Source organism: Euphorbia lathyris, chromosome 5 (assembly GCF_963576675.1).
Source record: "Euphorbia lathyris chromosome 5, ddEupLath1.1, whole genome shotgun sequence".
In the NCBI taxonomy this organism is placed as follows: domain Eukaryota; kingdom Viridiplantae; phylum Streptophyta; class Magnoliopsida; order Malpighiales; family Euphorbiaceae; genus Euphorbia; species Euphorbia lathyris.
Genome location: NC_088914.1, coordinates 75,045,632 through 75,056,467, shown reverse-complemented (window position 1 = coordinate 75,056,467; position 10,836 = coordinate 75,045,632). Strand labels below are relative to the sequence as shown.

The following is a 10,836-nucleotide window of genomic DNA, read 5'->3' as shown; positions in this document are numbered from 1 at the left end:
AGTTCCGAGGGTGGATTCTTCCCTTTTCACTTGCTAATTAGCTTGTACTCTTCCTATGTACTAGGCTTTGTTGTATTCCATATTTACATTCTCCATATTTATAATTTATGATTCATAATCTCTTTTTCTATATATGTGTTGATGTTTGTTACTTGTTTTGATACTCGTAATTGATTATTGTGTAGGAGAACGCGATTTTCAACGCCGTTCGGGCTATCTTTAGGGATTCATATAGGTGTTGCCTTACCGGAAGTGACGCTCCGGAAACTATAGGAATTGACAAACCACGGAACTTACGGGCCCTAATTTCTGATCCCGAGCATTAGACACGCCTTGACTAGGAACCACGTAGTCTAAGTACTTCACGGGTCAGTCACACTACACGTAGTCGTCATTGCAAGAGCAAATCATTAACCGTATATATATTGGGAGTCATTGTTCGTCATATTTATAACTTATCACCATCCGTATCATTTCGTAGAGTTTTTGTTATATAAATTTGTCTCACCTGTAGTGAGGAGTAGTTTGTAGTTGTTCCCCGAATCAACTCAAAGTATTCACCACTTAGATAACGTATAAAACCGAGTCGTTTAATACTTGTAGTTATAAATCCCGTGGATTCGATACCCGGTCTTAACCGGATTATTACTTGATACGACGAGGTACACTTGCCCCTAAGTAGTAGCGTCTAGTAGAGATAGAGCATTTAGGAAGATCACATCCATAGTCATAACGCACTTGTCATAATATATATTTCGTAAGCTCTACACCTAGGCGTTTACAACGCATCACACATGAGGTCCCAAGAGTAGTTGAGACCGTCCACTTCCAGGACCCACCATGATTCAAAGAGAACAGTGTGTTCGCTGCAAACACCAATTGCAGCAAACTAATTGGGTAACCCCCAATTTATCTATCCCTTAGTTAGATTTGTGTTAAATTTCTTTTTAGTTTTGTTATTTTTATGCACTAACATGACTAATGTGGAGTTTTGTGGTCCTTCCTAAATTTTGTTGGCAAAGGTTTTAAACTTTCATTTCCTAAAATTAGGTTTGAGTTTGAACTTTTACCAAATTAATTTGGGGGTGTTTGATGTCTTCCTCTTACGGTAACGAATCTAACCCTACTTCTAATTGCCTGCTTACTGCATGCTTGTTGATAATCTGCAATTTCCACTCTCACGGTGTTTAAGTTTAACATTGAGGACAATGTTATATTTTAATTTGGGGGTGGGGAAAAGAAAATGAATATCTTGACATATTTGATGAAAATTGTGATTGAAAGGTGAAATTAGCTTGTGCGAATTTGAGGAAACTCAAAATTAAACACTTGCTTGATATGGTTGTTAGTATGTCATTCGAACCCCAAATGTTGTGTCATTCCCTTTCTTCTTCTGTCTCGTAAATGTTAGTACATGTTCGTAGTTTTTCTTAATTCCTCGTACTTCGTTTTAAAAGTTTAAAAATTCTGTGTTGTTCTCTGTTTCTGAACAACATGTTCTGTTTTTAGTTTTTGCTCTTTGTTTTCCATTTCTTTCTGTATATAGCAGCAGAATAATATATATATTAAAAAAAGACTTTCAATTGCCAATCAATGATTGCATGCTTGCACCTCAAATTTAGTGTGTGGTGAACCCATCGATAATTCAATTTTCAAAAGATAGAAGTTCTGAAAATTTTTAGGTTTTAATTCAAAATTCAATTAGAGGACCTTAAGCCCTAGTGCATATAAAAGCCCTAAATTGTGAGAACTTGAGCCTACATTAGCATGTAAATGCATTGATTCTTTGTGAGTGGGCTAGTACATATTGTCTTTAGGTAGGTTTTGCTTTGGTTGCCTAGTCAAAATGGTAAAATTTTGGAAGAACATAGGATGAAAAAGGCATTTAGATCCCAAATTCACTCCACAAAAAGCTTACCCGTGCATTGCACTCACACTTTTAGGATAACCAACTTGTGCCTTAGCCGATTCTTTCTTAAACACTACTTAAATGAACCAATTCCCTTTACTTTAATCCCAAAACGCCTTGAATTTGTCTCATGCCTCAGAACAAGCTGCTCTAGTTAAAGAAAAATACATTTTTGAGAAAATCTGAGTGTATAAAGATAAAATTGTTGAAATGATGACATTTGAGGGATGATGATTGAGTGAGGACCACTTTCTGAATAAGGTTTAAAAAAATATATATCCCAAATAGGAATTTTAGAAGATAACAAAAATATCTTTGAATAAAGTCTTTTCATTTTCAGGACACATGTTCATATATTGAGCCTGAAATGAAATGTTTGGATGGTTGTCTTTTGTGTGTTTGAAGAATAGTTTGGCCAATGTTGTGAAACGGATTGTGCAGAGTGATTAGGTTGAGGCAGAATTGCTCAGTGTTGAGAACTGAGTATAGTTGAATTGCATTGCGTGTAGACAGAATTCTTACACTTAAATAGCCATTCACTTCCATACCTTAGCCTTAGCCTAACATTACAACCTATGTTTAAGACCTTTTGACTATGTTTGGAGAATTTTAATCCGTGGAGATAGGGCCAATAAGCAAAATCATAGCCTATTGATGTGTGTACTGAGCTGAGGAGTGAAGTTTCATTCCCTTCCTTGTGGCAACAAAGGCCATTTGAGAGTGAGTGAAAATTCCTTCCTTAGTGAGGCACTTTGCGGCATACAGGTTGTTTGATTGAATTTTGAAGTTCAACCTTACGCTTTGACGAATTTCTTGAATTGGAATGCATGTTTTAGATCAGGTCTAACCACATTTTTATCAAGCTCTTGTGTGCTAATCAAAGGTTGAGTTAGTTGAAAGTTGAATAAAGTTATGCTGCTGTTGTTTTTTTTTTGTCTATTATCTCTTCTAGATCTGTTCCAGCTCTTGTTCTTATATTTTCTCCATTGCCTTGTTTCTATGTCATTCCCTTTTGTTTTTATTTTCTTTGTTTTCCCCTTTTTGTTGTTCTTTTCTCTATTTTCTATTGTGTTTGCTTGAGGACAAGCAAAAGTTTAATTTAGGGGTATTTGATGGGTTCATAATTGACCCTAATAACCATATTTTATTTCACTAAAAATGGGCTTATGGGTTGTTAATTGTTATCAATTTAGGACTAAAGGACCATTATTGCAGATTTTGTGAAGAAAAATAGAAACTGCTGTCAAACAGCCCGTTGCAGGAAAAAGTAAAGGAAAATCTATGGACCAAAGGGCAATAGCGTGTAAAGAGATGGAAGACAGCCAAGCAAAGAGGTGGGACCAGTGGAGATCTAGCTTGTTGAAGAAGATTTGGGCCTTGAAGTGTTCAAGTGGCCATAATCTGTCAGAACGGTCTGCTTTAGTGTACTTTAGTGTACTTTCTAGTATATTTTATGTTTCTTCCCTCCTAGTTAAATAGACTATTGTAAAAGGAGAGAGGGATGACTATGAGAGTTCTCTTTAATTTGAGACCTAACTCCATTAATGGGGAGTTATTGCAATTTTTGTGGTTGTTCACTCATCATTATGAGTGAGTAGTCAACCGAACTGGTTAGGCCAGCAAGGGCTGGTTATGTAAGTCTTCTAGTGCACTTGCTAGAGTCTGTTTAGAGGACAACAAGTTTTTGGCGCCGTTGCCGGGGATTGAAAGCAACAATTCTTAAGTCGTTGATCTTTTATTTGGCTACATTAAACCACTGATTTATTTTTTGTCTCATTAAGCTCTTGATGAGCAAATTAGTAAGTTGTGAACATCTAATTTTGTTAAAAATAATATCGGAGTGTTGAATTAGCCTCCCAAAATGGCCTCATTAAGTGTTAGGTTTGTCCAAAATTCAAAATTTCAATATTTTGGACCTATTAAGTATTTCCTAAATCCAAATTTCTATTTTTTTGGGCCTGTTAGGCTCTCTAAATTCAAATTTCTAATTTTTTTTTTTTTTGCCTATAGGTTTCCCTAAATCCAAATTTCTAATTTTTTTGCTTGTTAGTTCCTCCTTAAATCCAAATTATTAATTTTTATTGGCCTGCTATGCTCTCTCATATCAAAAAATTTAATTTTTTTAGCTGTTCGTCCCTCCCTAAATCCAATTTTGAGAAATTGTACATTAATACTTAAAAATTGGTTCTTTACCATTCAAATTATAACACGCATATATACAAAAAAAAAAATTGAGCAAGTTCGATTTAGCAAAAAAAATTGCAAACGCACGTGTTAAATTGGCCCCCCAACCGAGTAATCCTATATTCACCACTGAGTACCCCTACAGAATTATGACTCAAAATAGAATATGCAACCCTTATGATTGCTTTTCCAGTCATGCTAGATTCATCAATGAGAAGAGAGTGACTATATACACGTGTAGAAATTGTAAAAACCGTATCACAAATAAGAAGTACCTACATGGTCACTGATGTTTAGAGGAATTACGTTTCCAATAACAATATCATATATTGAAACATCAACTCTTTTACCACCCCTAATAACATGCACAAAAGTTTCTTGAGACATGTAATGTAATAAAGAAGAAAATAAAATCCAACACAAGAACGAGGCACTAGAAGTGCACCTCCATATGTATGTTTCTATTCTCCTCATTTAAGTCTTTAAACTAGAGAGATTATTTGTACTCATTCAACAAAACATTTATTCAAGTCGATTGAAGTTCAAATCATGTATACAATGGAATTGTCTGGAAATATATTTAACAGGGGCCGCCCGAACGCAGGCCCCCAAAGCAATAAATAATGACATAGGAGCTCCCACTTGGGAGACCTTAGAGAAGTACCCCTCCTTTGTGCAATGGAGGACACTACTCTAGGCCATAGGCTTTCATGATCACCCATTGACCCTGTCCAGGTAAGTATGTTATAATGTTGCTTGGTCCTCTCTATTTATTCTCTTACTCCTCCTTATCACTTCCACCAACTTACAATGTGGTATTCACTACCTTCTTTCATCATTCACATGTATTGCTTTTTGTTTTCTTTAAAGTCGCTCGATTATGACAAGTGTTTCTTTGAAATTCCAAGAAAAGTGAAAGAAAGATAAACTCTATCGTATTAATATCACATAATCTAAGAAGTTCAGTTATGTTGCAATTAGTATTCCACTGTGGTTTTTTGGCTTTTGAAGAATAAATCTTGTGACAAATCTGAATGCATGGCTAGTCTCAGACTCTAGCATATATACAATTTCTTTACTGATTGACGGAATGTAAATCAGAAATAAGATAGAAAGCAAATTGACGGAATGTTTTGAATATTAGTATCTATACTTGTGTTTATGATATATACATTTAGGAACAAAATTGTTTTCTATACAAAAGTTGTGATGAAAGCTAATGATTTAGAATGTTAAGAAGGGAAACTCTGGTTTTCACCAATCGCCTATACACACAATCTACCTCTTCCTCTACTTCTTCTAGGCTCTTCTCCAATTCCTCCAATCCATTCAAAATTTCTGGCATCTTATTCATGTCTTTGTTTGACTTGAATACCATCAATTGTGTGTCAATCTTCTTCACTTCATTGGTTTCAAATTCCTCATGACATGATAAATTCTTTGACTGCAACAATTTAGAGATAATGGAGAAGCCAGAGAGCTTTGAATTGGCATTTGGCTGAGAAATAAAAGATAAGATGGACTCAAATACTGTAACACCAATTTCTTCAGCATCTTTTAACATGCTAATCATATCACTGTTATCGTTGGAGGATGTAGTTCTGCAATTCTTATCCTGTCTCTTGAATTTCCTCATGTACTTGATAATGACTTGATTCAGTTTCTTTCTAGATAGCATATATTCATCAACTTCATTTAAACTGGATTTTGCATCCCATCTTCTTCTTCTAAGAGATGATTCTAGGCCCTGCACGCATTCTTTCATCTTTGAGAGAAAATCTCCAGTGGTGTTGCACATATCCAATACTCTCACTGATCCATTCAATGCCTGATCTACAGATTGGTTATGCTATGTAACCCCTGTCTCGGGTCACGTTGAAAACACACAAAAACCCAATCAATTATCATAATTAAGCACAAACATAACTTCATAAAGGCTCCCCATTTATTACTATCTATCAAAATCTCATAACCAAATGGCTAAATAGCCAATCACATAATTTAATTCCTCCGTAATATTTCACTTTATCTAGATAAAATGATACAGTCCAATAATATATAAAATCCTATTGAATATCCATAAAATTTGTTAATGGGAACGAGACGCTTGTGCTGGCCAACTTGAATGCAGGGTAAACCTGAAAATCTAGCAAATAGGAAAACCTCTGAACCTAGCCTGAAAATTTCAACACGACAAGGGGTGAGCTGCCTACTCAATAAGCATAATTAAGAATATTTATATATATACATATACACCTACAGTTCATATATATTATATATCATGAAATCATTAAAATTAAATAGATGACATCCCAAACCGGACTCTTTATTACACATAACACCCTAAAATTATTATATTTATTTTAAGGGCCCTAGCTAAACTTAAGTAAAATATGTCTAATGGTCTTATGGTGTTTAACATCAAAATAGGTATGCGTTATCGTCTACTCTTGCAAGACACACAACCTTGAGACTTCATAATATAAGTACTTTTATAACGGTACTGCTATCGTCTAATCTTGCAAGACACAGTACCAAGACCAATCCAAAATTTAATAACACCCTATCGTCTCCTCTTTCAAGACAGGTGTATGCGATCACAGTATCAACAAACCTCTAGACCATTGTACCTATCCACTTAAGCTAGCTATTTATGTTTTGTTCTAACTCAAACATAATCCAACACAATTTCATATAATTCATAATCTTCTGAACTCATATACATTCACTTTTCTACCATGGTATAATTTCATAACTAATTATCTCGATAGGTAAATACACGAGCAACCCGATTTTAAGAGAAACAAAACCTTACATTAATAAATTCAACTATACTGAGAACATTTAAAACTTCACTCCTCAAATCACTATATATATAAATAAGCACAAATCAAATGATATCCAAATACTCAACATTTAGTTTATTATTCTATGACAATAATAGACAATCACATAAATACATAAATATATATGTATATATAAACATAAGCAATTAAGTTTACCTCTCGTCCCAAAACGCTAATTAATTTGAGTCTCGCCGGAGTGCGGTGGTCGGCTGCCGGAATTTCGCCGGAGTTACCTGAAGCGCGAATCAAGACTATCACGAGATAGGCAACGATTAGAGGAGACTAAAAGTGCACTCCATTCTCTATTAAAATCGTCGAAAAGGTCGGGATCTAACACTTTCTCGGTGAAAAAGACTCGCTCCAATCACCAAATTTTTCGATCAGAAACATATCAATATTGGTCTTAAAATGTTCCTCATGAAACTAGGAATTTAATGGTATAACTTTTGTCTCAAGAGATGACCGGAATATGTCGTAATGAATTAAAATAAAGTTGAGGAAAATAGAAAATCGGAAAACGGGTGCAGCCAAAGAATAGAGCTGCTAACATCATACTAAAGTAATTAACCTATCTTCCTCCCAAAAAAAAATACTAAAACTAGTACTAATAAAAATAATAATAACAATAATATAAATAAAAATATAATCTTAACATTAGTTTTTTTTTTTGCAGAGATAACTTTTATTTATTTTTTTAATATTATAATTATAATATACTAAAATTTTATTTTACAAAACAGTCTTTATAAAATTACGGATGTTACACTTGTCATTGGAGAAAGTTTGGAGATAATCATCAACACATTCATACAACTCTTTCAGGCCGCCTAACTTCTGGCCAATTGATGATTCTGATTCTGATTTCTTCAATTTGTCAAAGTTGCTCCTTGAGACTTGCTGTTAGAGGATGGGATTTAGAGGGAAAACTTAAGGAACGGAGATGGAAAGAAGCCATTTTTATGATGGTGAAAATAAAGCTAATAAAGCTGGTTGTGATGTAGAAATGAAATTGGTGTTTAAGCTACTGAATAGTTGGTTATATACAAGGAAGAGAGATGATAGAAATGAAATTGGTGTTTAAGCTACTGAATAGTTGGTTATATACAAGGAAGAGAGATGATAGCTACCATCTGATTCGTGGAGTGTATAATAGCTGTAATGTTCCTAGTTTGAGTTACAGATCCATCAATATCTCACCATTGTTTGCTATACATTTATATATACACATTTGGGTGACTTGGTCCCATAGCTAACAGACAGAGAAATGAGCATCAAATTGCAGAATATTGAGTTTGAATCTGTGAAAATTATGATTATTATATTATAATGGTTGATGCACAATAATGAGTTGTAAGAAATGAGATCCAAATGAATAAAATATATGCAACCGTGAGCTATAAACAATGGCATAGGAATTATTGATAGACAGAGAAATCAGCATCAAATTGATTTAGAATCTGCGCAAATTATCATTCTATTATAAATTATTGCTCAAATTCATTCATATGATGCACACGTTAATGCATAGGAAGTTGTAGCAATTAATAATGATGAAATGCAATGTTTCTGTCTGACATATTTATTTATACAACTCTTTAATCACAAAACAAACATCAGACAGTGCTGCAAAACCTGAAACATGACAGATAATATATAAAATCAAATGGTTTGACACAACCATCTGCACAATATTTCTTATTCTTGATAGTAAATGGGAAGGTTACTTTGGCTTTCATTTGAGGAGCAATTGTGCAATTTTCGAGTTCCTAAGAATAAGAAATATACCTTAATAAAATATTTGTGTTTTCTACGGGATATGGTAAAGAAATACCCGTCCAAAATGGTACAATTTTAGCCATAGTATTAGAATGTTTGGTGAATTTCAAATATCATTAATTAATCAAATTCTCTTTTGAGTGATGAATTGTGTTTTCTCCAATGCAAACCTGTGTCATGTTATCTCTCATCAATATCAGATCAAATATATATATACACATGAGAAAACAAATCTAAAAAATAATCTCGTGCTGGACAAAAATATCTTACTAAAATAACAAGTATCTATGTCATGTAAAATTGCAAGAAGTAAATAAATATATTATTTTTTATATTGATTTTTTTGGAAATGAATTGACATTTAAATTTAAGAAAAAAATTGAAATTGGATAATAATAATAATAATGGAAAAAAAATTAAGAGGAATGAAACCGGTGTTTACACGGTGATTGGGTATGGCATTGATCGACGCCTTTGATAAAATGGGAAGAAGGGGGTTCGAATCTCCAACCTCAAGTTAAGATGGAATCATTAAGCAACCCCTTATACCAACTAAACTAATCAATTTTAATGTTATATATATACATCTCTGTACTTATATCTACACTGTAAAAATATTTTTTGGGCCCCTTACTATTATGGGCCCTGGGCGAGCGCCTCTCAATTCATAGCTCAGGACCGGCCCTGCTATTGAACCCGTCCAAGTAAGTATATTGTAAAGTTGATTAGTCCTTTATATTTATTTATTCACTCCTTTTATAATTTCCACTTATTTGCAATGTGGGATTCACTATATTGTGTCATTTTGTGCAGCACCATTCACATCTAAGGGAAAATAAATATAATACATTTTTCTAGTCATACTTTTGAAAAATATATATGTTGCTTTCTGCTTTCTTCGTAGTAATTGATTATGTCATATATTTTAGTCTAATTTCAATTACAAAATATTGAATGTATGGTTTTGTGTTTCTCCATAATTCTGAAAAAAGGGAAAACAAAATACAACTAGGTCACAACTTGAGCAGCCATAAAAAAAACTTAATTTGTTCGAATACGTGGAAGGAAAAAAGGAATGTGTTGACAATGCATTGAATGCATCTGTACAACTCCTGGATACTTGAACGTTACTTGGAATCCAAACAGAAGTTGAGCAACGTCATTAAGAAATTCGAGAACTCAAAGTTAGACATAATTTGGTCATCATATGCATGCAATTAATTCATTGATATACAATATACAGTTTAATGCATGGTATTCATTATAATATCATAAAATGAAGAGGGCTAAAGCTGAAATTGTGTTGTCGAAATCAACCAAAGACATTAAATTTGTAAATGTGAAAAGCGTTGTTAAAGAAGTGCAAGTAATGGGATCAAGCATTGGAGAATTAGAGGAGGAGATGGAATGTATTTATAGGCAACTTGTGAAAATGAGATTTCCCTTCTCAATATCATCATTCACTATAACAACATTGTGAATATGGTGGCAGGCATTCCAGACTCATGAATAAGAGCAGTGTACAAGTCAGTTGCTAATAATAACCCTACCCCATCGGTGACGATTTTCATCGTCAAACCGCTAACCGCAACAACAAACAACAATCAATTGGGGAGACCTTAAAGCAAATTATGGCTAGGGGTTACGCGAACGCATGTATCAACTAGAAGAAATTATGGCATAGTCTCTCCCAATTAGGGAGACCTTAAAGCAACACCCCTCTTTTGTGCAATGGAGGTCACTCCCTTACCCCATAAGCCATCTTGATGACCGATTGACCCGGTCTAGGTAAGTATGTTATTAGGTTGCTTGTCTCTATCTATTTATTCACTCAATCCTTATCACTTCCACTAATTAATTATAATGCGGGACTCACAACGTTCTTTCATTTTGTGCATCATCACTCACAAGTGCTAACCTATTAACAATTCAGGGAAAATAAATCTAATCCATATTCCTAGCCATATTGCAGAAAAATATAATGCTGCTTTTTGGTTTTCATATAATCACTTGATTATGTAATGATTTTAGTCTAATTTCAGTTACGAAAAGTTGAATGTATGACAATTGCTTATTTATAATTCTGAAAAAAATGAAAACAAGTTAAACTCGGAATGTTTG

At 33.8% G+C, this 10,836-nt stretch overlaps 2 non-coding genes across 2 annotated transcripts; both read right to left on the bottom strand.

Annotated features, from left to right (window-relative positions):
• Positions 1 to 4,676: 4,676 nt before the first annotated feature.
• On the bottom strand, positions 4,677 to 4,836 carry LOC136231614 (U1 spliceosomal RNA). The gene has a single exon (XR_010689987.1). It is a non-coding gene; the product is annotated as a U1 spliceosomal RNA (small nuclear RNA).
• A 5,514-nt stretch (positions 4,837 to 10,350) lies between these two features.
• On the bottom strand, positions 10,351 to 10,511 carry LOC136231738 (U1 spliceosomal RNA). The gene has a single exon (XR_010690104.1). It is a non-coding gene; the product is annotated as a U1 spliceosomal RNA (small nuclear RNA).
• Positions 10,512 to 10,836: the final 325 nt, after the last annotated feature.